The sequence below is a fragment of the Tenrec ecaudatus genome, chromosome 3, assembly GCF_050624435.1.
Source record: "Tenrec ecaudatus isolate mTenEca1 chromosome 3, mTenEca1.hap1, whole genome shotgun sequence".
NCBI lineage: Eukaryota > Metazoa > Chordata > Mammalia > Afrosoricida > Tenrecidae > Tenrec > Tenrec ecaudatus.
Window position 1 is genome coordinate 61,800,538 of NC_134532.1, and position 27,429 is coordinate 61,827,966.

A 27,429-nucleotide genomic window follows, 5' to 3' on the forward strand; every position below is an offset into this window, starting at 1 on the left:
CCCCTCGGGGGGTCTTCTCCGTCGCCTAGTCGCCGGCCCCCCGGCTCCTCGGCAGGGCTCCGAGAGGAGGTCTCAGTGCCCCCTCCCCCGCCCCAGCCCCGAGGGCGGCGGGGCCGGGGGGGACCCGGGGGGCCGGCTTCAGCCTCCGCCCAGAGGAAACTTTTTGTGAAAACAAAACCGGGCGCCTCGCAAACGTGAGTGCCGCGCGAAGTGAAGTGGCCCTGGACGGGCCCCAGCCGCAGCCTGAAGGGACCCAGGAAGAGGAAAGGACGAGGTAAGCGGGGCCAGCGCCTCCCCGCTCCCTCGGCGGCGCGGCAGAGAGCCGGGCGGCCGCCTGGTCTGGAGGCGCGAGCACCGCTGCTTCCTCCGCAACGCGCCGGAGCCTTCCGCAGCCGCCGCCACTGGCCCGAGGAGGAAGGGAGCCCACCCACTTCCCCAGCGCCCAGGTCTTCACTCGTCGCTCCTAACGTGTGAGTGGCCCGGGGAGAGGGCACGGGTGCGGGGAGCCGAGAGTGGGAGGACGCGGTTACTTGCCGGGAGTTGAGCCGCGGGTCTCCCGGTGTTGCTGGGAGTGTCGTCCCGGCGCTCGCGCCGGGGGCAGAAGGTGGACCAGCGTTTTGTAACCGGGCAGCCCTTTGCAAGGGTTATGCAAGTTGACAGATTCCTCCCCGAGCAGCGAGGGCTGTCGTTCCCCAGAGTGGGCACCTGGCACCTTTCTGGCTGAAATGGACAACAGTCGATTAAGCGAGCTCCCAAAGGGCCTCTAAGGAACGGCCCATTTCCCGGCCCACCAGGTGGGAACCCACGAGGACTGCTCGCTCCCCTGGGGTCTCTGGTGGGAACCTTTCGATTCACCCGTGAGCCTCTGAAAGTCAAGTTCTTTGCTTGGCCCCTCTTCCTTCGAGGGTCTTCCAGTGGTTCCGGAGTTTTTTTAACAACTTCCCAGGGACCAGGGGGGCCTGGGCTTCAGGAGGACACTAACATATTTCAGTTGTTAAGGAAATCCTCAGTTCATATGAATCACCATTTACTTGGGCGAGAACGCCTAGTAGGTACAGTTTATGAAAGTTGAGAGTTCTTTTGAGTAGCACATGTCCTAAACGAAAAGTACTTTTTTCCTTGGCAGAAGTGACTTCAAGCTTTGATTATATTTGAGTTATTTTCACTTCCCTGTCAATTTATGAGAAAGGTTTGATATTTCTTTTTGAGAAGGATCTTTTCCCCCCACTTCGATCAATTTTGAAGTTGAAGCCCATACGGTCTTTGACTTGTATTTCAGGTAGTTTTCAAAAATACCAAATTGTAAGTACCATTTTATATATTTATACAGACCTTAAGTGCTAAGCATATGACAGATTTCATAGAAGAGAACATAGGCAGTACTGTGGTGAGAAGTGAGGGTAAACCAGACCCTGGCTTGGACACTCTGAAGACAGTGGTAAGAGATGCTGTGGAAATGAATGTACCAGTAACCTCGGGTTATAGACCGCTCATAAGCTAGATCTTGATTAAATTAATCTAAAATTTTCTCAATGTAATACTATACTTTTAAAAGTAATGCGTTTTTAAAGTTTATTGGCCTCTAAATGATGTAAGCATTCATTTACTTCAGACTTTTCTCCCTTACATTCCAAATCGTAGCCAGCGCCAGTGTCTCGAGAAGTGTGAAATGAAAAACCTGAGTTAATTTTTTCAGTTTTAAGTTGGAGCTCTTTACTCTTATTTTCCCCTACTCTCTTGTCTATTTTAGAACAATTAATTCCATCCCTCTGATAATTTTGCTGTCTTTTGGGGCTTCTCCAATTCATGTTTGTCTTTAGATCCCTTGTTTTGGTGCTTTTGTAAGAAACTATACATTTTAAATAGCTAAACCAAACCCAACCCTAGTGAGTCCATTAAGATTCATAGCAACCCTATAGGACAGAGGAGAATTGCTTCATAGGGGTTTCTGAGGCTGTCAATCTTTCTGTAAGCAGAATGCCTGTCTTTTGCATCGTGGTTGGTGGATTCAAACCTTCATCTTTTGACTGGGTTAGCAGCTGTGCTCTTAACCATGGCACTGTCAGGGTTCTATTTTAAAAATGGTGGTTGGCGTAAATTGATTTAGTAGTAGTGGATGTCATGTTACACTTGGAAACAGACACAAATGACCCTGGAATGTGTTATCTATTTCCTGACCTTGACGAAGTCATGCATTCCATGTTTCACAAAGATCTAGTCTTGGATAGTCTGTTTTTTAACAGGGGAGGAGAGGACATACCAACTGGCTGTAGTTTGAATGTAGCTCGATCAGAGTTGATTGTCAACTTAAACTCACACCATTGCTGTTGAGTGATTCCCACACTAAGGAAGCTTTTAGGATGTAGAACTGCCCAGTAGTGTTTCTAAGGATGTAATCTTTAGAGAAGTAGATTGCCACAGCTTTCATCCACAAATCCACCTGTCTTTCAGTAGCAGCCAAGCAATCACTTTTCCACCAGGCTCACACTTACCAACTTTTTATTGCTTTGACTATAGAGTAGACCAAAGAACCAAAGTTTTGTTATATATTTAGGTAGGAAAGAAGGACAAAGTGGTTATAGCCTCTGCTTTGCTTTTCCTTCTATGTAATGGAAACAAATCAAACACAAATTGAGCAGTTATAGGGAAGTGAGGGGATTGAACCGATTTAACACCACTGTCAGTTTCTGTGTTTTAGTGCTTTGTAAATGTGAATGTACTTGTACATTTTTCCATTAGAGGAATGTTTGCACTGGACTACGGGAGGGTGCTTCAAAAATTTTGTGGGAAAATTAGATTATCTTTTAATTTAGTTTTTCCTCAAACTGAACCCCTTGTCTAGAACTAATTGGAGTGTTGGAGCCAAGTCTGGGATCATGTCACCTCTTCTGGGAAGCAAATATACATTATGCTTTGAAGAGAAAATAGCCAAGTAGAAAGTGGCAATGGAGAGTTGAGGTGTGAGCTACAGAGGCAATTAAGCAGGCAGCTAATTTGATGGGAAGGAATACAGAGAGGGAGGGGTGGGTGGGGTTGAGTAGGCTTAGGGTCAATTTGTGTTTGCAGTTACATGATTATTGATAGCCCAGAGAAGCAATTCAGAATATTGTTAAATGGGTAGTTTCAAGAATTCTGGGAAAAATTACTTATTAGACTTGGAGGCATTATGCTTAGATTAGGATTTCATGAACCAAGTTTTGTGCTCCGCCCATCAAGAGGGTTCTACAGAAGGTGCTGTGAAAAAGCACTGGAAAATGTTTCCTATATTTCATTGTGCTAGTGATTTTTTATGAAGAATTTTGAACATTAAGTCTTAGGTGAAGATAGGGGCTGGGTGCAGTCTCTATAGCAGAACATAGACGAATGAGTGATGTGCTGACATTGTAGAGTTGAGAGTTGTTTTTCAAAGCATTTCAAAGTATTTTAGGTTCCCAAGCATACTGATAGAAACTGAAGAACTGAAAACTGGATAAGATACTCTGGTGGAAAAGTCTGTGTTCCTGTAAGCAAATATATAGTAAGAACAGATAATGAGCTAAACTCTAAAATAAATGTTTTGAAAGTAGATAAGGGTTGAATTTGAAAAGGAGGTGCAACCTTTAAACATGACCCCCTAGTTTGAGTCTGTAAGTTTGAAACAGCTACAAACTTTTAATTGGGTACATAATCCCGGGAAACTAAGTCCAGAAGAGTGTATATTGTTAAAGGAACAAAATAAGTGGACTAATTTGTGGCCCCAAATCCAACTTTTAAAAGTTTAAAATAATAATAAAGTTGTTATTCTAAGTTGGTCTTAATATGATGAATTGCATCTAAAAATAGCTGGGAGAGAAGACTACTTCCCCTGTTCACAGTTGGTGTGTCTTTGTGTTCCATACAGTATGGAGGGGGTATCCCTATGTTGGCACCATAGTCCTAGACAGGCCTTTAAAAAAAACAAATGACACTTAGAAAAATTAAGAAGTAAAGTTATTGAAAATGTGTTTTTTTTGTTTTATTTTTTAAATTAGCCCTGACGTGGCCATCATTTAGTGTTGACTCTTAGAGAGATTAACGATTGTGAGGTATTGAAAACAAGATCACAGTTTTTTGGTGTTCTTTAGTTTTAAGCCAGCACCTTCTTAGTAGCTTCTTGAATCTCTTTTTAGGTGTTTCTATTCTAATGGTAGGCTTCTCTGGGAAGCATTTAGACAGGTGGAGAGAGGGAAGGTGATTCTTTGGTGAAGGCTCAGGATCTGAAATCTGTGCCCTGTAGGTGCCTCCTCCTTACACACTCTTAATTTCTATCAATATTTTTATTACAGGTGAAATGATGTTTAGATGAACTAAAAGGAAAACTTTCCTAGGGTCAACATGATGTACTAGTAGACACTGGAGTGAAAGGCGGTGGACATTGGTAACAGGGAATGATGGTAACCTTATGTGCTTTGGCTTGACAATTTGGAGTTAATATATGGGAGATGAGAACTCTGGGGTTGTTCATCTGCCTGTGTGCTAACCCTCAAAGCTTTACGCTTAGGCTAGCAGTAACTCAATTAATTCTGCTCTTGAGGTGGTTTTTGGGAAAGTGTGTGATGCCTCTTATACCTCATACCTTATACTTTTACTGACCAAGAGTCAGTAAACTTCCTTCCCCCAATTCCCAGGTAAAACTAGTTTTTGTGGACCGTATGGTCTTTGTCATAACCGCTCTTCTCTGCCGCTGAAGTGTGAAAGAGGCCATAGATGGCTAAGCAGTAAGCATAGCCTTGTTCCAATGAAACTTAACAGAAACAGGAGTAAACAGTGTTGATAATGGCAAATCTACAAACACACCTTTTGAATTTCATTCCATTACAAAGTGAGAATTGGCTGTCTTTGGTGGTATCTATTTTCTAGATGTTTCTGGAGGCTGTCTTAAAGCATAGAGGCTTTTGTCCCAGGTTACTTTGCTTTTCTAGTGATGAACACTTGAGCCCTGGTGGTGTAGTGGTTATGCATTGGACTGCCATCTGCAAGGTTGGCGGTTTGAAAGCACCAGCTGTTCTGAGAGAGAAAGGTGGGACTTTCTACTCACGTAAAGAGCTAGTCTCAGAAACTTACAGGGGCAGTTCTACCCTGTCCTATGAGTTTGCTATGAGCCTGAAGAGACTTGATGACAGTGAAGGGTCAGCCACAAAAACTATGGTGTGAGGAACTTCCATCTGTAATAAGCCCATGGCCACTGACTTGATTTTGACTCCTAGGACTGCTGTGTAGCGTTTCAGAGACTAAAATTTTAAGGGAGCAAACAGTGCCTGTCTCCTTTGGAGTGGTTGGTGGGTTTGAACTGCTGGCCTTAAAACTAGCAGGCCAGTGCTTATCCCACTGAACTACCAGGACTTCCCATTTATAATACTCACTGTCGAGTTGATGCTGACTCATAATGACCCTATAGAACAGGGTAGAACTGCCCTTGTTAGATTCTGAGGCGGTAACTGTTAACGGGAGCAGAAAGCGCCTGGTCTTTCTCCACCCACAGAGTGATTGATTTTGAACTGCTAGCCTTGTAGGTCACAGCCCCTTGAGCCCACTACACCACCAGGGTTTCTTCTCATGTGTAATAGGATGCAGTTGAAAAGCAAGGATTCTACTTGTGTTTCTTTCTCAAAGATACCATAATTAGTGTCTAACTTATGGGTATAGTTCTTATTTTAAATGTAAATCTAGAAAGATGGTAGATTTGAAAAACAAAAAATATTAGTTGAATTCTAAAGGGTTTAATCTTAGCTTTTGATCTCTTACAATGATTCAATATGTAGAATTGTTGGCTGTACAATTTTTATTTTGTTAAATTATTTCTTTTTTTGTTGTTGTTAAATTATTTCAAGTGCTATTATACCAGTGTAAATTACATTTAAATTTATACTTTAACATACTTGCTATCTTTTGAAGTGTAACTATGGCATGGATTAGTTTGATTTTCTAGGTGTCTACCTCAGATGTGTTTTTCAGAAAGGATGGTTCACGCTGAAATTTTATGTTATAGCTAATATCAAAATATCTGTTTCATGTATTGGGTGATGGTATATCAGCTTTATTTTCATACTTTATCACACAATTCCCATTTGTAGCTGAGGAAGGAGCTACTCAAGCAAGAGTGGTCATTTCCCAGTTAGTTTCAAGCCTACTTTTACTTTATTAATTATTTCCTTTTCATACAAGTTGTTGATTACTCAATTCCCCCTCATCTCTTTTAAAAAAAAAGAATGTGACATTTTTAGTATACCCATTAGCAGGTTGCTATAATATTAGCTGGTGGACAAGCTACTTAGAATCTTATGATACTGGTTTCATGAACTGTTGAAGGGGAAAACATGTCCTACATAGGATGTTAAGATTATATGTCATATTAACACAAGTTTTGTTTGCCTCACTAGACTTAAAATTAAGGATTTTTACCTAGGTCGTAAGGAGCATGACTGGTACTGTGGGAGACTTTGGGCTGCCAACTGCAAGGTCATCAGTTCAAAACCTTCAGTGGCCTTTGAGGAGAAACATGAGGTTTTCTGCTCCCATAAAGACTCTTTGGAGGGTGGGGCGGGGAAGTCACCAGGAATTGATTCTGGTATTAGGTTTGGTGTGTTTGGTGTATTTAGGTGGTACTAGTTCAACGACTTCAATGAATTAAAAGTACCTAATTATTTTCTCCTTAATGATTTTTTTGATCCTATATATTTTTTTATGCTGTAAAAACATCATATATCCATTGACTTCAAGTTGATTCCAAGTCATAACAACCCTGTAGGCCAGAGTGGAATTTGTGGAATTTCTATAGCATTTCCAAGTTCATTCTTCCTATCTCTCTCTGTGGAATTTCTATAGCATTTCCAAGTTCATTCTTCCTTTCTCTCTCTCTCTCTCTCTCTCTCTCTCTCTCTCTCTCTCTCTCTCTCTCTCTCCCCCCCCCTCCCTCCCTCCCTCCCTCCCTCCCTCCCTCCCTCCCATATTTCCAAGATCTATCTATCTATCTATCTATCTATCTATCTATCTATCTATCTATCTATCTATCATCTATCTATCTATCTATCTATCTATCTATCTATCTATCTATCTATCTATCTATCTATCTAATCTATCTATCTAGATATCTATCTATCCATCCATCCATCCATCCATCCATCTTTTTGGTTAGCAGTCAAATACTTAACCATTGTTCCACTACAGCACTTTTCACAGCCATTGAATAAATTTTGACTCAGTTTTCCTCAGTGGGGCTTCTGAAACTATAATCCTCATCTTTATCCTCCTGAGCAGTTAGTAGGTTTGAACCACCAGCCTTGTGGTTAGCAACACAATGTTTATCCCACTGTGCCACCAGGACCCATCCCAGGGTGTGTTATTAAACCTAAAGTAAGGTTTTAGGAATCATTCTCAGAATGTTGGAGATTTGTGGAGTTTAATTTTTCCATGAACTTAAAAAAATTTTTTTTAATCCATGAACTTTTTGAAGATCTCCCAGCCCCCAGACTATTTTTTCTTCAAACTTGGCATAATCACTGTTCTATTGGCCAGTGCTATAAATACTTCTTTTATTTTTAATTTGGAAAACATTTAAATTTTGAAGACAGTTTGCCTACAAAGTGCCTTAATAGTACTACATATAAGATAAATATGCGGAAAATTTCAAAGCTAGGAAGAAAATAATGAGATGTATTTCTTAGCACTAATTATCTTGTCAGTTCTTGTCCTTATACTTTAACTTCTCTTATTAAAGCAAGTTTTTGGTGTAAATGCAGAAATTACATAGGTTTATCTGTCAGTGGCTCTCCTGTTCAGTGGTTAACTTACTGAATATTTTGAAAATGTGTTTTAGTATTTTAAGTATATTACTAGCAGCTGGAGCTATGCCTCTGGGGCTCTTTTTATTTCAGAGATTTTAAAAAAGCTATTATAATTATGAATAGGTTATTGGCTAGAAGGGGGAAGAGTATATTTTCTCTAGTGTGATTTCTTCTTATGTATGTAATACCAGAAGGTTATGCAGTTACATATTTGGATCATCAGTTTTTATCTTAATTGACTATTGTGTGAATTTGTTGATAGGAACTTTGGATTGATGCTGATAAATGCATGGGCAACCTTTCCTAGATATAAATAGAACATGGCATAATATTTTTGTTTAGGAAACAAAATCTTTTTTTTTTCAAAGCTATTTATTAGGTTTTTTTTTTTTTTTTTTTTTAACAAAACAACCTTTTCACCTTCAAAGTATTCTCCATTACACATAATACATTTGTCAAATCTGAAATTCTATTCTTGGAATAGTTTTTGAAACTCATCTGTTTGGATGGCTGACAGCACCTCTCATTTTTTTTCCTTACCTCTTCTATGTTGTCAACTTGTTTTTATATGTGGGTTTTTTCCTATATGAAATCCAGGAGAGGTAAATTTATAGAGTTAATAATTAGATTAATAATTTCTAGGTGATGACAGCTGAGGCTGGAGGAAATGAGGAGTTAATAATGAGTACAAGAAAGAAGAAAATGTTCTAAAATTGATTGTATAACTCTTTAATAGGTTTAAGCTATTGAACTGTATTATATGTGAATTATATGTCCATGAAACTTAAAAAAAGAAAAATACCCCAAACAAACAAAATCTTTTTATTTTAAATTGAGGCTACCTGAAAGTAGAGGACTGCTGGGACTAGTGGGGGAAGAGCAAAGTCGGGGAGGGAGAAGGACCCTAAGTCAGGGAGATGCCTCCGGAAGTTTTGAGGTCAGTCTTAGTCAGAAGTCACACCCTGTTATTTCTTTGGGTTGTGGACTTGGGGTGTTACCACTTGTTATCTGCCACCCTTTGAAATGTTGATTAGGTGACTGTTGTTCATAGTTTTCAACATCTGGATTCTTGAAACCATTGAAGTTTTAATCTGGGTGGGATAATGAGTATCTTAGGGTGGGAAAATTTACTTGCTGAGAGGAAGGAGTGGACAAAGGGTTTCTGACTGCAGACTCCCAAATGCCGCTGCCCCCCCCCCCCCCTTCCCCTTGGTCACATTTCCTTAGCTTTGCCTAAAGAGGAGTGCTTGTTTGTCTTTAGGTGGCTTAGTGAGGCTGCTTTGGAATAGAAAGATCCAGGTTGTAGCTCGCCTGTTTTGACCTGGGCCAGTTATTTATTCTAAGTGTGTTTTCTGCAAAACTAGGCTGTTAATAATAGTACTTACCTCTCTGATTAGTTTTGAAGATTGCATAAGATAATGCATATAAACTTTTTTAGCAGTGTCTGGCTGAGATTAAGTGCTCAATACGTTTTGTTGTTAGTTGCTTTTAATTTAATTCCAACCCATGGTGACTTCAAGGGGTGGAATAGAAATGTGTTTCTTAGAGTTTTGAAGGCTGTGACTTTTCAGAAGCAGGTTGCCAGACCTTACTTCCTAGGTGTTTGTAGGTGGGTGTGAACTTCCAACCTTTGGCCCAAGTATATAGTACTTAACCATTTGTGCCTCGGGGCTGTTGCAGTCCCCCTGGTGGCTCCTCAAGAAATGTTAGCTGCTACAATAAGGATGAAGAAATGTTACATTTTAAGTGGTTATTTCTATGAGGTTGCCAGAGTTTTGAATGCTTGAAAGTATTTGTAATTTTTGCTCTGTAATGTGTCACTATTTTAGTACATTGTATTTATTCAGCAATAGAAATTTATTGAACATCTATCGCTCAGGCATATTTGAACCAAAACGATAAAAATCCTTGCCCTCTTGAAATTTACACTGGGGGAGACAGACAGTATACTACATAAGTCAAAATTACCAGGCATCTTGTGAGCTTGATTTGTTGAACTTAATGAACCAACCCTGAAATCCTCGTCTGGATTAAAATGAAAAAAAAAAAAAACACAAACAAAACAAGCCTAACAAATTGCAGTTGTGCTTTAGAATGTGGTGGCAGGAGCTACCCTATAAGGGTAGATAGACATTGCATTGTCTCTAGTTAGGGTTTAATTCACTCACACACACACACACACACACACACATGAATCAAACTCTAACTGATGATGAGGAGATACACAATATTTCTCCATTTTATTGATTTAGCTCCTTTACCTGGCTATCTCAAACCTTTTCTTTCACTTCTTAAGACTTTCGGTTTACATTGTTCACTGGAATACTCCCTAGCTTCTCAGCATTTTTCATCTGTGTCATTTTCTTATGAGAGAAGAGACTAGAAACCTTCAAACATTTTCTCCCAATTCGTATTTCTCTCTTTTTATTCATGGCTAGCTGATCTAGTTGGTTTGCTTATTTGTTCTTACTTTTTTTTTTAAAAAGTGCTTTTTTCCTGCCTCTTCAACTTTATTGCAAAGCTTTTTATGTCAGAGACCACTTTTCTATTCTGAGACAGCGATGTGTGAGATTTCAAAGAGATAGTTTCCTTTTCTTTGAGCTCCTAGTTGTTAAACTTGCTCTTGTATATTTTAGTGCTTAAAACCAAGTTGAGGTCGACAGATTGTAGAAGTGGAGTTCCAGTTGTATAGGTATACTTTTAGTCTTTATTCCTAGAGAAGATTGGAAATACTAATTTGCAAGTATCAGATTATATCTGCTCAGACAATAGTGAGAGATGACATGGAATGGTAATTAGGAGCAGGGACTGCAGAGTCACCCTTGTGAGAGTTCAAATCCAGGCTTTCACTTGCAAGTTGGTTAGTTTCTCTCTGCCCTAGTTTCTATCTGTAAGATGGGAAAAATAATATACTTCATGGATACCTTGTTGTTAGGGTTGACTACGCTCATGCGAAGCCCAGAACTGTGCCTGGTACATGACAGTACTCTGACAATGCCATGTTTGTGTTCCACTCTTTGAATAACGGACTCACATTTGGAGATAACTTTGATGGACATGTCCAGGGGTAAGAGGGTGCTACGGGTATCCAGTGGGTAGGGACCATATATGCTACTAAACAATGAACAAGCCAGCATTCCTACAGCAATGACTTAGTTATTATTTAGCCCAAATTGTCTATACTGCTTAGGTTGAGGCACGTGGCTATCCAATTTAAAAAATCTTTTTTTTTAAATCAGGTACAGATATGAACTAAATACTGTTCAAAAATATTTTGCAATCCTAACCCCTTTAGCTGCTGATATGATCCCTTTTTGGGAGTAGGGCTTTTTTTTTGTTGTGTTAATAAAACCGTAATCAATGTAGGTATGCCTTAGCCTAATCACTTTTGAGATCTAAAAAGATTAGGTACTGGAAGGGAGCACGAAAGGGGAAAGAGCGATGCTTTGGGGAAGGCGAGAAGAACCCTGAGAAGAATGCTAGAGAAGACCAGGCAGGGATTTTCTGGAGAGAGTGAGCTTTCATGAGAGCCGCTGCCCTAATTTTGGACTTCTGGCCTAGACTGTGAGGTGAAAAAAGAGTGCTGCGTGTTTGCTACAGCGAAAATCCATACTGAATAGATTTCGTAAGGCGTGGATTGTACCTTTACCTAAAGAAAACATTCCTCACAGCTGGACCAATAAGCAGCATCATGATAAACGAAGAAAAGATTGAAGTTGTCAGGGATTTAATTTTGCTTGGATCTATAGTCAACCTGCACGAAAGCAGCAGTCAAGGGTTCAAACCATGTGTTGCATTGGGTAAATGTGCTGCAAAAGACCTCTTGTGTTAAAGAAGCAAAGATAGCACTTTGAGGATTAGGATGGGCCTGCTGGAAGCCCTGGTATTTTCAGTGGCCTCACGTGCATGGTGTAAAGCTGGACCATGGATACAGAGGTCTATAGCAGAACCGATGGTTTTGAATTACAGTGCTGTCAAAGAAGGTTAATGTCCTGTAGACTGCCAGATGAATAAGCAAATCTGTCTTGGAAGGAGAATAGGTAGAATGCTTCTTGGAAGTGAAGATGGCAAAACTTTGTCGCATGTACTCTGGAAGAAACAGTCCATGGACAAGTACATCATTTTGGGTAGAGAATCGGTGAAAAAGTGGAAAGACTCTCAGTGAGATAGATTGACACAGTGGCTGCGCAGCAGTAACTTAGACCTGTGAGCTTTAAACTTGTGAGGACTGGACAGTGCTGTACATGAGTTCAGCCTAAGTTGGAGCCAACTCAATGACACCTAACAACAACAGCAACAAAGCCAAAGTGCTGGATACTGATGAAAACAAATTACAGGATGGCTGTTGATGATGGTAGCTGCCACTGAAGTAACTCTAGTCTCCTGGGCACCCTGTGCATAGCAGAATGAAATGCTACCAGATTCTGTTCTCCATGAACCATTGTGGGTTGGACATTGTAACCAGTTGAGGATCTTGTTGGCAGGTTTTCAAAATAGATTGCCAGACCTTTGTAGGTCCCTAATCTGTCTGTCTGCAAGCGCCACCGGGGCCTGTTCAGTATCATAGTAACACATACGCCTTCAGTGACAGGTTGGTGGTGGCTGTGCATGAGGTGCATTGGGTATATTTGACATTTAAATCTTAAAATGATGTTATTAGGTGCCACTTAATCAGTTCCGGCCCTCAGTGTCCTTTGCACAGCAGAAGGAAACGTGACCTGGTTCTGTACCATGTACCAGCCTCACAATTGCTGCTGGGCTTCGTCCTATTGTTGCAACCATGGTTTCAGCCCATCTCCTTGAGGGCCTCCCCTTTTTTGGCTGCCTCTCTACTAAACATTATGTCCTTTTCCAGGGACGTGTCCAAATTATATAAGATAAACTCTTGCCATCACCTTCAAGGAGCATTTTTTCCAAGGCAGATCAATGTGTCTTTTTTAGCAGTCCATGGTAAAGAGATAAAACCTCAAAAAACGTTAGTCAATTCTGACTCTTTTAGGACAAGGTAGAACTGCCCCAGTGGGTTCTGGGAATGCCCCAATCTTTCTTCAGAGGAGCGGCTGGTGGTTTTAAACTGCTGCCCTGTGATTAGCAGCCCAACATGTTATCATTATGGCACCAGCTTTAAAGAGATACATGTTTTTAACTGGACAGCCATTCGGGAGGAGATGAGCCAGTCAGGGTGCAGTGTAGCAACGATGAAACATACAACTTTTCCTCTAGTTCCTAAATGCTTCCTCCCCCCACTATCATGATCCCAATTCTACCTTACAAATCTGGCTAGACCAGAGACTGTACACTGGTACAGATGAGAACTTGAAACACAGGGAATCCAGGACAGATGAACCCTTCGGGAGCAGTGCAGAGAGTGGTGATACTGGGAGGGTGGAGGGAGGGTGGGTTGGAAAGGGGGAACCGATCACAAGGATCCCCTCCTTGGGGGATAGGCAACAGAGAAGTGGGTGAAGGGAGACGTCGGACAGTGTAAGGGAGACGTAGGACATGACAAAACAATAATTTATAAATTGTTAATAGTTCATGAGGGAGGGGAAAATGGGCTAATATCAAGGACTCTTGTAGAAAGCAAATGTTTTGAGAATGATGATGGCAACAATTGTACAAATGTGCTTGACACAATAGATGTATGTATGGTTTGTGATAAAAGAGTTGTATGAACCCCCAATAAAATGATTTTTAAAAAAAGGTTTTATGATATTTATTTTTATGTTACATGGCAATTACTTTGAATCTACAAATGTTTTCTTACACATTATTCAGGAACTAGGAAGAGCTGAAGTTGTCAAGGATTTCGTCTTGCTCATGGGCCATGCATCAGTGTCAATGGAAACAGCAGTCGAGATCATATGACGCCATACAGTGGGCAAATCTGCTGCATGAGCAGACTTTTTAATGTGTTGAAAAGCAAGGCTGCTACTTGGAGGCCTAAGGTGCTGCCCAATACCCAAGCTATCTTATATTTTGTTGCCTTATACACATGTGAAAGTTGGACATTGAATAAAGTAGACTGAAGAAAAATCGATACATTTGAATTATTTTGCTGTCGAAAAATACTACAAGTACCACGAACTGCCAAAAGAATAAATGAACCTGTTTTGGGAGAAGTACTGCCAGAATATTCCTTAGAAGAAAGGATGGCGAGACTTCATCTCACATATTTTGGACATGTTGCCGGAGAGACCAGTTCCTGGAGAAGGACATCATACTTGGCAAAGTAGCAGGGCAGTGACAAAGGTAGACCTTCAGCAAGACGAATTGAGACAGTATTTGCATCGATTGGCTCAAGCATGAGAACAGGTCCTCAGAGCACCAGACTGGGGCGATATTTGGTTCCGTTGTACATAGGATTGCTCTGAGTCAAAACTAATTCAACACTACCGGAAAGAGCTGTGAGTAGATTTTTTGGATTGAAGTTTTTAAAATGGCAGACAATTAAAATTCAGGTAAAAGTTTGAGTAGGAAGCTCATCAGATAGCAAGCAGTGCAATAAAGTGTCAATAGTCAAAGTCAAATGTGTGCAGAGGAAGAAACAAGGTTAATGGGATGATCAACGGGAAAACCTTGGGCTATGTTTGACTTATTCTCCCCTCATTTTAATCATATTAAGGGCCCTTTTTTACCTTAGGAGCTCTTTCTTTTATCTGATCTTGTGTCTTTGCTTTTACTTCTCACTATTTAAAATTGAACCGTGCTATTCTCTAGCTATGGTGCTGAGGTGCAAACTGTATGGTTGGCAGTTCAAAACCATCAGTAGCTCTGAGGAGAAAGACAAGGTGTTTTGCTCTTGTAAACGGTCCCAACGTAGAAAAACATACGGAGTCGCTATGAGTCAGCATTGACTTGATAGAGTGAGATTCTTCAACTATTTCAGAGCCTCTTTAATTGATTTCTTTCGTCCTTTCTTGCATTCCCACTAATTATCCAAAAGAGTTAATTCTTGGGAAGAATTAAGCCCTATTGCTGGAATTGAGCTGAGTAAACTTTTTCCCCTGCTCATAGTATTATTGTATATTGTCTTTGGGAGAATTAGGAAAATAGTCGAGCACACCGTTTTTATGCATTCTGTGGTTTAGATGCTTTCATTCACTTGTATCTATATGGATATTGCCTTTACACCTTATTCTTCCAGTTAGCAGTCTTTTCCTTTTAACTGCAAACACTTCTGAAGACTCCTGTTCTTTCATGTAGCATATCTTTTCATCTAAGAAACATTTATATCTGAAGACCCTATTTAAATATATCCAGGCTGTAAGAAACCTTGGTAGTGTAGTGTGCTGTGCATAACCATTAACTGCAAAGTCAGCTGTTTGAAAGTACCAGCTGCTCCTCAGGAGGCAGCTGAATCTTTCTGCTCCCATGAAGATTTATAGTCTCAGAAAGCCATAGGAGCAGTTCTCCTCTGCCCTGTAGGGGTCACTGTGTGTTGGAATTGACTTAATGACATTACTTGAGGAAGCTGTGAAAAGGGTAGACTGCCTCCAATCTTTTTTGCTATTTTTGACACTAGCTGTCCCTCCTCGGGCACTCTACGTTGCTGGGCTTGGTAATTTGTTGTAATGTACACACACAACTCATAAAGACCATGTTCATAATTATGGAGCTTCCTAAGGAAATAACTGGTTACAATTCATGACCAGGAATTCTTGGGGTACAGTTCATCTGTCAGAAGAGCCTCTCAGCTGTGTCACAGGCACACCCAGGCCCTTGGCCTCCTGACTACTTGGGCAAGTGTTCTTAACCCATGTCCTCTATGACCCCTGACTGGCCTGTTCCCTTGGACAAATGTAGCTCTGATGATTAAGTACCCACTTTGCTAGTAAGCCTCACTTGCCTGAAGGTACTCTACTTTCTTGTTTTGCGGGCTGGGAAGCCTACTGCTCTGTTGTTGTTTTTTTTTGTTTTTGCTCTGCTGTTGATTCTTAGTGATGCTGTAGAGTTGCTGCTGCAGTGCTAAGACTTGGCCTCTTTTTCCTTGATGGTAGTGAGATCCCCATGCCTGCTTCTGAGATGGCTTATTTTAAGCCTACTAGTGTGGCAAAACTGGTGAGTCCCTATGTTACCATTGCATGCACATCCCCACAGGGTGCCATGTACTTTATTCACATTATTAGCAAGCTATCAAATGCCCTGGAGGGCTACAAACACCTCATATTTGCTTAATGCTAGCCAGTTATTTGGTGGGGGTTATGAAGACTTTGGTCATCTTCGCAGTAGTAGGAGCCTGTTTTGATTAATGTATGTTGGTAGAGTCAGTTGTTTTTCTCACTGGTTACAAACATCAATTCAGTTCATTTATAGCACTTACTGGTTTGTCAGTTCTTTTGCGAGTTAGGATCGTTTTTTAATTAAGCTTTGCAAATGATAGCTCCTTGTCCAAGTTACATAGTCAGCACATAGTATGGTTAACAAGTGAGTGGAAAAAAAACCCAAAACAAAACCAGGATCACTTAAACCAACCAAAATTTTAAGAAATTTTAGTTGGGAGAAATTTATCTTGTCACCATTGGTTCTAAGTACTTACAACCCTGTAGTGCCCTGTCCATAGGCGTGTTCAGCAAATAAAGCTTATTAGATAAATAAGATGCCAATTCTAATAGTTGCTAGAGTATTCTTAGCAATGTTTTCCTCTTGTTACATTTCTTGAGACCATATTCTAGAAATAAAACCTAAGTATTTTAGGACATCTGTTTGTTAGACCTTAGAATTGACTCCATGGCAGTGAGTTTAACTTGACCTTCTTTTTTTGTTTAAAATAATTGGGGCTCATACAATTGTTATCACAATCCACACATACATCCATGTGTCAAGACATATGTACATTTGTTGCCATCATCATTCTCAAAACATTTGCCTTCTACTTGAGCCCTTAATATCTGCTGCTCATTTTCCCCCTCCCTCCCAACTTGGCCTTCTTTGTGACGCAATAATAAGACTTGATTCAGCAAATCCTCCCTGAAGATACTTACTGTTGATTTCTTCTTCATCCGGCAGTCTGTTCTGTTGTTCACATTGTTGGTAATATGAATATGTAGATGCAGTCTATAGCATAGAGGAGCCACTTTTAATAAAAGAGCTAAATAAGGGCCTTGGCCCTCTTTGTACATTTGGGCCACAGTGATACATGCTTCTTCGTAAGTATGTGTGATGATTGAGCCTATTGTAGTCACAGGGAATAAAGCAGGGGATAAATGGGGGCAAAGAGATGAGGAAGTTGCTGTCTTATTATTTTTTTGCTAATAAATTTTAACCTCACAGCTTCTATTCACTGATTAAAAAATAAACTAGAAGAAAAGTGGTGTAGATGCAAATAAAATTTTGATGATTTGATGAATGAATACTTTTATAATTATGATCATTATTTATTGAATACTTCCTCCATATTAGACTCTATGCTAAGAGTTTTACTTGTATTATTCAATTTATTCCTCAAAGCACTCTCTCTTTTAAATAAATACTATGAACCTTCCTTTATTCCAGAAGAAATAGATTTCAGAAACATTCAGTGGGAGGTTCTCTAAGCACACAAAGCTAGGAAATTTAGCACAGGTTTGAACCTCGGTCCACTTGACTCCACGTTCCATACTTTTAATCATTATGACGTGCTTTTCAGTTTTCACTGGATTTTTGTATTGAAAGTAGGAAACTATCAAGTTATATTGAGATAGGGAAGATGATAGGATTTCAGCCTGTACAGGTGTTAAGATAAACAGACTTCCCAAGTTTTATGTTCTTATACAAGATAACTGAAATTTAAGTCTAATTTGAATGGATTTGTAATAACATGCACTTGTTTTTTGTTTTAAATTTAATTCTGTTCTTGGTATCACGCTCAGACGGGTGTACTGGATCCATCTTTAGTAGTAGAAAAATGTTATCTAGGCAAATTTGATCAAAAAGATGTGGAGCAGAGTGATTTTTATAAATCTTTTTTCTCTAGTATATAAAATATGCTTTGTATTTAAATCTTTTGAAAGAGTTATTAATAATGCGATTAGCCTTAGAAATACAGAAATATATTTGAAAATCTTTGGTTTGGTATGCTAAGTAGAATGCATTTCAGGAGATTTAACAATTAACAGTGGTTAATTTCTTAGATATATAATATGTGGGTTACCATAGAGAGTCTCTCACATTTAATATCTTAACTTATTTCAGTTTGCTAATTTGGTGTTTGTCATTAAAATTAAAAAAAGTCCATTAATAAAAGTTTGTTCTTTACACAATTTGTTTGAAGGTATGTTACATTTAACATGTTTGAACTTATATTTAGTATAGCGTTAACATCTGTATACATTTACTTTTATCATTAAGATATTTAAAATAACTTTCTAATTTTTTGTAATCTTAAAAAAAGCTAACACTATGTACATTGATCTTTAAACAAAGGTTTTAGAGAAGATTCTCTTTTTGATCAATTTTAAATAATTTGTGACCACAATTATATGCATTTAAACTTTGCCCTCTCCAGGAATTTTATTTCTATGTTAGTCAATTTTTCTCTAGAAGTTGCACTAAGAGCCGAGTGTTGAATAATGTTAAGTTAAAGATTATGAATGCCTAAATGAAAGTGCATTTTGGTAAACAGATTTTAGGGTTTGGATGAGTGAGGTGGTGGGGAATCAAAATAATTTAAGATTTTAAGATTCTAAAGTTTTAGGCTAGAGTTAGTATCTCTTATAACTACCAAAGATTGCATTTCTTAGAAGTGAATATGATACCACTACAAAAATAATATTGATATCTAACTTTTGAGGACTGAATATGTGCCAGGAACTGTTTGTGTACTTTGTATATGTTCATCCAATCCTGTCAGCCCTATAAAGTACCTATTGTTAATGGCTTCACGTTACAGATGAAAATTCAGCACAGAAAAATGAAACATGCTTTAGGTCCTACTTTTAGTTAGTAATAGATCTGGGATGGAATCCAGGCAGTCTGGCTCCAACGCTCAGTCACTGTTCTATACTATCTGTATCATCTAAATTTGTCTCATGTGTTATTTATAGCAGAGTGCCTGGCACACGCACCGTAAGAGCTATAGTAATGCTGACTGTTTTCAGAGCACTTCAGTATATAGTCAAAGGTTGATAGAGCAGGCGTTAATTTCTTTTTATTCTTAAGTGCTTTTTACTATTAACTAACTTCCAGACATTCTTTGTGGTTATACCCCCCCCCTTTTTGTTTTGTTTTAAATAATGAAGGGGCCTATGGTTATTACCCAAGCTAGATCATAGGTTCCAAATTTATGTGGCTTACTGTAGCATTTCAGGGGAAAAATAATTACTTAGTGCCCCAGTTGCCATGACAAACTTTTGCCCAATATCCCAGACTCCAGGATCAAGTGTAGGGATCCCCTTTTGTGACTAACTCCCTTCATATAGTTCCAACACCCCAGGGGGCAGTATCAGCCACATTGGGAAAATACTGGGTTAGATGTTTACCCTAAACATGTAGTCCTGATATATCTAAAAATTAGCTTGTCACCATATATCCCTTCAAAATACCAAAGGACTGATTCTTTCTGCTTGTTTGCCATTTCCTTAGACCAGGGGTGTCAAATTGGCGACTCCCGAGGTAATTTTTTGTGGCCCACGATGCTCTGAAATAAAATGAAAATAGAAAAAATTGTTATGAAGTAAATAGCACTTAGGGGAGATCGAGGCAATACCGTACACACAATTCCCTTGTTAACCCTTTAATTACTGAAGACGAGTCTACACGTGGCCCAGTGCCTTTCCTGGGGGCCTACGAACATATATAAATGTGCTGACTCAGTTCCAGTGATGTTTGGAAGCGATATGTCGTCTCTCAGTGTCACGTAATGTAAACAGACCCCAATAGTGAAAAGGTTAAACAGAGCACTCTGGGTTGTGCTGTTATGAATCACACCCAGCGGCAGCGCTAGTTCACACTTTTAGAGGGAAGCCATTACGATTGTGCACCACGCTTGTCAGCTGTCCAACATTTTGTGTTTTTTATTAGTTACTTTGCTATATTTCCCTGTCCCAACATACGAGGTAAGTGAAAACTAATAGGAGGAAAGCGCTGGCAAGTTTTGGGTGAAAAAGAATAATTTTCATTTTAGAAATATATTACATAAAATAAATGTTTAAATAAAAGCAATTGCATTAAAAAATCCAGTGTTTTAATTATCCTATCCATATTTCTGAATCCTCACTTCAAAACACAAATTTAACAAAATTTGTCAATGTGATGTGGCCCATGTGAAAATTGCCTGTTGCACCCAATGGCCCGTGCTTTATTGAGTTGGACACCCCTGCCTTACACGGAAACAGCACATTAAGTTTATCATGTTTTTTTCATCACTCCTTATTTTTATTTAAAGATCCTGAGGATTGTATTTTCTATTTTTTTAAAAATCATTTTATTGGGGCTCATTACAATTCTTATCACAATCAATTGAGTAAAGGATCCTTATACATTGCTTGCCCTCATCATTCTCAAAATTCTCCTTCCGCTTGGGTTCCTGGAATCAGCTCGTTTTCATATTTTTTGTGTGCCTATTTGGTGGAGGAAACACATTTGTAGAAGTTAACAGTTTTTTAACTGTAAAGTTTTGGGAGTATTATGCTAACTTGTGAAATCTGATTATATCAGTTTTATAGTATGGAGGTATGAAATTGTTGATGGTCGAGCCTTTTAAGAAGAGCATTCTAAACCATATTTTCACCTGGTTGGCCTTTCTATTGCTCTGTAACAAATTATCCCAAATTTAGTTGCTTGAAGTAACAAACTGACTATCTCTTACAGTATTCCTTGGTCAGGAGTCTGCATATGGATTATCTGTGTCCTTTAGTGTGTACCCCAAGGGGTAGGAATCTTGGGGACCACCTTAGAATTCTATGTACTATATCATCAGTTATAAGACACTATTTTATGTATTGCTGCCAGGTACGTGTTGAACAGTTAACTGCTACTCAGCCCCTTTGTCAGAGAAAGCTGATTTATAGCCTTGGAAACCCTATGTAGGGTTGAATACACCGATCAAGTGTAATTCCTAGTTAATTCCAACACTGTGAGGTTGTTTTTTTTTTAAAAAAAGGGTGGACAGGAGCCCTAGTGACTAGTGGATAATATGTTCACCTGCTAACCATAACAGCAACAGTGGAAACCCATCAGCTGTTTGTGGGAGAAAGACAAGCTGTCTGTCTGCTCCTGTAAAGATTTACAGTCTGGGAAACTATGGAGCAGTTCTACCCTCTTCTGTAGGGTGACTGTGACTTGATAGCATGGGAGGAAGGGTCTAGGGGAAGGGAGGAAGAACAATTGCCCACCCCACCCCACCCCCAATAAAATAAAATGGAATTGTGGTTATTCTTCTAGCCACAAATATTTGCTTCACCAATATCACATTTATTTCCCACTGCTGCATTTCCATTCCTCTTGTAAACTTTTTTGGTTCCATGCAGAATCAATGTTGTATAATCCCATAAAGACCATTTAATATTGGGAATTAAACTTTATCTGTGTATGTAAACAATACATGTAGCTAGAGTACATCAGTTTTGACCCACAGCAGCGCCACGTGTCAAAGTAGAGCTGCCCCTTGGCCTTTCTAGGCTGTAGTCTACGGGAACCGGTCCTCAGGCTTCTCTTCCATAGAGCACCTGGGCGAGTCTGAAGCACCAGCCTTTAACTTAGCAGTCCATCTTTAACATAAACGATAATGTAAACTTTGATGATCAGATTTGCCCCTGCGCAGGGCACGGCAGCCTGCGACAGTGCTAACTGCTTTTATTGTCAATCGTCAGGCATTTTTTTCTTTGCTAATACATTTTTTGATCAACTTTATTGAGGTATAATTTATATGCAGTAAGCTGTGGCTATGAAAATGTACAATTTGATGATTACGTAGTGCTGGTGAAAGACACCACTGTCAACATTTCTACCACCCTTAAAATACCCCTCCAACCCTTAGTCAGGCCTCCCTTCACCTTTAACCCTTGGCACTCACTGTTGTTTTTTTCTTCTTCCCGTATTATCGATTAACTTGTATTTTCTAGTATTAAAAAGAAGAGTCAGGCCATTCTTAATAGTTTTTTTTCTCAGATTGCCTCATTCTTCTCCAAATACTAGTTTCTTTATTAGATCCCTGCTTTATTGCTTCAGTTTGGGGGTAAAATGATACACTTTGAAGCTTTCTGTATATAATTCTGGAATGTTCTTTTTAAAAATTGTTTTATTAGGGGCTCATACAACTCTTATCACAAACAATTGTGTAAAGCACATTTGTACATTCATTGCCCTCATCATTCTCAAAACATTTGCTCTCTACCTAAGCCCCTGGCATTAGCTCCTCATTTCCCCCCCCTTCCTGCTTCCCACTCCCTCATGAACCCTTGATAATTTATAAATTATTATTTTGTCATATCTTGCCCTGTCTGAAATCCCCCTTCATCCACTGTTCTGTTGTCCGTCCCCCAGGGAGGAGGTCACATGTAGATCCTTGTAATCGGTTCCCCCTTTCCAACTCACACCCCTTCCACCCTCCCAGTATCACCACTAGCATTACTGGTCCTGAAGGGATCATCCGCCCTGGATTCCCCATGTTTCCAGTTTCTGTCTGTACAAGTGTACATCCTCTGGTCTAGCCAGATTTGTAAGGTAGAATTGGGATCATGATAGTGGGGGAGGAGGAAGCATTTAGGAACTAGAGGAAAGCTGTATGTTTCATCGTTGCTACATCGCACCTTGTCTCGTCTCCTCCCCAAGACCCTTCTATAAGGGTATGTCCCGTGGCCTATAAGTGGGCTTCGGGTCTCCACTCTGTACGCCCCCCTCTAGAATGTTCTTGATCTCTTGTTTTGCTAGGTTTTTTTTTGCATGGTGCTGTTCTTGGCTCTTAAAGTCAATCCTCCTAAGTCATAGGCGCTTCCTCATCCACTTTTGTACTCATTGTCTTTTATATTCCCTAAAGGAAGTAGTTTTCAACACTAAATTGCAAACTCCTAGAAAATACTTATTGTTACTATCTGAGACTTTTTGTCTCCACTTAAGATTGTCCCACTTGCTCAGACTCAAAATATTCTTCTCTCACTTCTTCTAGTTAAGACTTCACAATACTTTTTGACTTCTAGTGTTGGACTGCTAACTGGTAGGTCAGAAGTTCAAAAGTCACCAGCCACTCTTCAAGGGAGAAAGATAGGACTTTCTATTTCCATCGAGAGTTAGTCTCAGAAACTCCCAATGGCAGTTATACCATGCCCTGGAGGGTCGCCATGAGTCCGAATCGACTCGATAGCACTGAGTGGCTAGCAGTGAGTGAGTCACTTCTGTATGGAACCCTGGTGGTTTAGTGCTTATGTGTTGGGCTGCTAACAGCAGGGTCTAGATTGAAGCCACCAGTGGCTTCCAGGGAGAAAGACTAGCTTTTCTGCTCCTGTAAAGATTGACTTTCATAAACCCAGAGGGCAGTTCTACTTTGTTCATAAGGTAGGTTGCTATGTGTCAGAATTGACTCTGGGGCAGTGAGATATTTATTTATTTTTGGTTTGGTTTAAGTCACTCTGCAGCTATTGCTTGTTTCATTACTGCTTGGCGTTAATAGTGTTTTCCAGAGAAGGGAACATTGGGAAACATCTTAATTCCTGGAACATAGTAAAATGGGAACAGTGGGAAGACTCAGCATTTTAACCAAAAGACAAAAGCTCATTTAACTGCCATCTAAAACAGCATTGTGCAGTAGAAATACACTGGCCAGATGTGCCCGTTTAAATTTCTAGGAACAATATTTAAAGAAATGAAACAAGTAACATCAATTTTAATAATTTGATTTAACATCCTATGCCCCTAATGTTGTCATCTCAGTATGTAATCAAGAGGATGATTTGAGATATTCTGAATTCTAATTTTATGAAATGGGTTTCTTTTTCCTACTAGGGACAGTGCAGCATGCAGACTCCAGGAAGCCTATGCAATTAATCGACTCGAATAACTGACTCGTAGGGTTAGATTTTTAGTGTCTAGGCTTGACTTCTATGGTTGAGATACAAAGCTTACATTTATGAAGGTACATTTATTATTGTATGTTTTTCTCTTGATACTAGTAATGTTTTTGTTGAAAAGATGGGGGTAAGTCTGGCAAGAGACTGCAACTTACCCTGGTTTCTTTAGGCTAGAGTTAACCAGTTGAATTTCTTCTTTGTGAATGTTGAATTTTAAATCAGAGAGAATAGACTTAATTTAAATTCTTCTTTATGTTTACATAATTATTAAATGTTATCAATGATCTTTTGCCTCTTTGCCTAACTTAATTTATTCTGTTCCCCAATCTATGTTCTACTACAGGGTGAGTCCCTGAGCCTCACTGTCTGGAGTAGGGGTCCTCAAACTACAGCCCACGGGCCACATGTGGCTCGCCAAGGGTATTTATTTATTCAGGTCACCGGGCGTTTTTGCCCATTTTGTTTTTTACTTCAAAGTAAGATATGTGCAGTGTGCACAGGAATTTGTTCATAGTTTTTTTTTTTAAACTATAGTCCGGCCCTCCAACGGGTCTGAGGGACAGTGAACTGGCCCCCTGGTCTGGAGCGTAAAAATCTGAATGGTAGATTGGGATTAACACAGGATCCCAGGTGACATTTATGAACATGGTGCTAAACTGTACAATTGCTTCATATTTTTCTGTTTTTTGCATATTCCCCACACATGATATAGTTCAGTAGCTCAGTCATATCAAGAAGAGTTTTGCACTCTTCACCACAATCACTTTTAGAACATTTTCTTTGTTGCACTCATTGTTATTTTTGTAATACAAATAAAACATTCTCTAACTCAACAACTTCTACATGTGTAATTCAGTGCCATTGATTATGCTCTTCGTGTTGTACAACCGTTACTACATTCATCTCCAACTTTTTCTCCACCATTAAAATAAATTCAACTCAATACCCCCTAAGCAAAACCTTTTTTTAAGTAGTTTTGTTGATAACAATATTCACATATCATAATCTTCCCTAGTTAAATTGTTTAAAAGCGTTGTATACAGCAACACAATCAGTCTAATGCTTCCTCCACCCTCCTGCATTCATTGATTGCTCCCATCCCCCACACCCCAATCTGATTTTAAGATACTTTCATCACCCCGCCAAAGATAACTTCCTGTACCCATATTAGTAGTCACTCTCTTTCTCTCCAGCTCCCACAGACCTAGCTAACTACTTATCTGTCTCCATGGATTTGCTTTTTCTGGACAGTTCAAATAAATGGAATAACACTATTTTGCTTTTTTGTGTTGAGATTTTTTCACTTAGTGTTTTCAAGGTTTATCAACCCCCCCCCCCCAAATAGTATTCAATAGTATCCCTTTGTTTGGATATACCACATTTTATGTACTAACCAGTTGGTGGATGTTTGTTTAATTTTCACTTTTGTCCATTAGGGACCATCCCCTAGCTTTTGAGATCACATTCATGGCCCAAGTGTATTACTGTTTTCATGTCATCCCTTATTCCTCTTAGAGCTTGCAGTGGTGCCCTGTTGCCTGCCCAATAGAAGAGGACATCGATGTAGCTTTTATTCAAAGTCAGAAAGCATACTCTTGTTTTCCATTGCATCATTCTTTATATATTTGCTACCTATGAATTACAGATTTTGTACACAATGTAGATGTTTTTTCAATTTAATTTATCTAAATTTTAAAAACTAAAGCTCTATATTGATAAGATAAATAATTATATAGATTTGAATATATATATATTTATACAGTCTGAAGAATTTGAGGTCAGGTCAGAACATAATTCTAAATACTGCATTCACAATCAAACAGATGATGTCAAAGAGAGAAATACTCATGTTAATGAAATGCGCAAAAGTTCTCTGGCGCTAGGCTTTGACATAGGATATTCATTGAAATCACTTGTTTTCTGGTTGACAGTGCCAGTTTATCAGTAGTATAGTTTTTTGAAGCCTTCAGTTTTCCCCCCTATTACTCAGATGAAGACAATCTTTTTCTCTTTTTAACAGATTTCATTTAAAATCATTTTTAGGGGCTTATTCAGCTCTTATTACAATCTAAATATACATCAATTGTGTAAAGCACATTTGTACACTCATTGCCCTCATCATTTTCAAAACATCTGCTTTCCACTTAAGCCCCTGGCATCAACTCCTCAATTTTGGCCCCTCCCTCCCACATATTTCATTTGTAAGGATACCTGGTGGCTCAACAATGAAGTACTTGGCTGTTAATCAAAAGGTTGGTGTGTTGAACCCACCCAGGGCTTTGTGATCTGCTTCCATGAAGAGTACAGCGTAGAAAACCCAGTTCGACTGGATTATGTGGAGTTGTTAAAGAGTTTAAAAGAGACAACAATACCTAGCAACCCTTCATTTCATTTTTATTTATCTTTAGATATTTTGAGAATAGCTTTGTTGCTGTTAAGTACTGTTGACTTACAGTGATCTCTTAGGATGGGTTCACAGTGCCAGCTTTCAATTGATAGTCAAGTATGTAGCCATTTTTCGAGGGATTACCAGAAAACAGTCCATGGCTGTTGGGCCAATTCTGACTCACAGCAACCCTATAGAACAGCGTAGAACTCCCTAAGTTTTCCTAAGCTGTAAAATTTTATTTTTAAACCTTTTTATTGTGAATTAGGGTGGGGGCTTACATTTCAAATCATCAGACTTGTACTCAACAACTACTTACCAAATTTCTCAATAGGCTATAAGCCTATGGGGGCAGACAGCCTCATCTTTCTCCTTTTGAGTGGGTGATAGATTCTAGAGAAAATATAAATGAAAAGCGTTACCGGATTTTTTGAAGGCTTTATACATGAACAAATGGAGGATTAGGGATTTTAAGTACTCCGATTGTCTGCCCTGGTTGCTTAGTGGGATATGTCTTCAGCTGCATGAACTACATAGCCCCACAACTACAGGGCCCGCAGTTCAAAACCCCCAGCTGCTTTCTCCTCCTTTAAAACGTTATAGTATTAGAAACCAACAGGGGCAATTCTACCCTGCTCTCTGGTTGCTGTGAGTCAAAATTGACTCAGTGGTAGGGAGTTTGATTTTTTTGTTTGTCTGTGGTCCTGTAATCCATCCATAAAGTGGAGCCAGGATGTTCACACTGGTTTTATTAAATAATGTACTTTTTGTTGTCTCCTATTTCATTCGATGAGCAAAAGAAGTCAAGCTAATTCTTGGAGAGAAATGATAGAATCTGAGAATTCCTTTCCTAGATCACTATATTAAGAAGCTTTACCTTCTGAAGCTTGAAATATGCTTTCAATTTTCAAAAGAATTACTTTTGTTAGTAAAAAGAATTAGGAAGTGACTGTAAAGGAAACATTCTGGAATGGATTTTTAAAAAGTATTTAGAGAAAGACTAATATTTGAAACTTGGGAATAGATCGATGGTGTGGTAATTTATGTTGCAACAACTGTCTAATAGGGAGAAAACTATTATTTTATACTTACATAAAATATAACTTAAAAATTAAAGCCTATAAGTTTGTAATTCAGTGAGATCAAGCATAATTGTACAATTGCTGCCATAATCATTTTCAAAACATTTTCTCCTGGAGCTCTGATAAGAGCTTCTCTTTATCCCCTCCCTCCCCCACCCTACCCTCAGGAACCTTTA

General features: G+C 39.2%; 1 protein-coding gene across 6 annotated transcripts in view; it reads left to right on the forward strand.

Annotated features, from left to right (window-relative positions):
* The first annotated feature begins 201 nt into the window (after nt 1-201).
* Nucleotides 202-27,429, forward strand: part of FBXW7 (F-box and WD repeat domain containing 7) — a 205,262-nt gene continuing 178,034 nt past the window's right edge. For 3 of the 6 annotated variants that reach the window (XM_075543699.1, XM_075543695.1, XM_075543696.1), the window contains exon 1: nt 342-470. The gene's annotated coding sequence lies outside the window, so the exon portion shown is untranslated. Of the gene's footprint in view, nt 471-27,429 lie in introns of all 6 variants that reach the window. The other 3 variants (XM_075543700.1, XM_075543698.1, XM_075543697.1) reach the window with 3 other exon arrangements.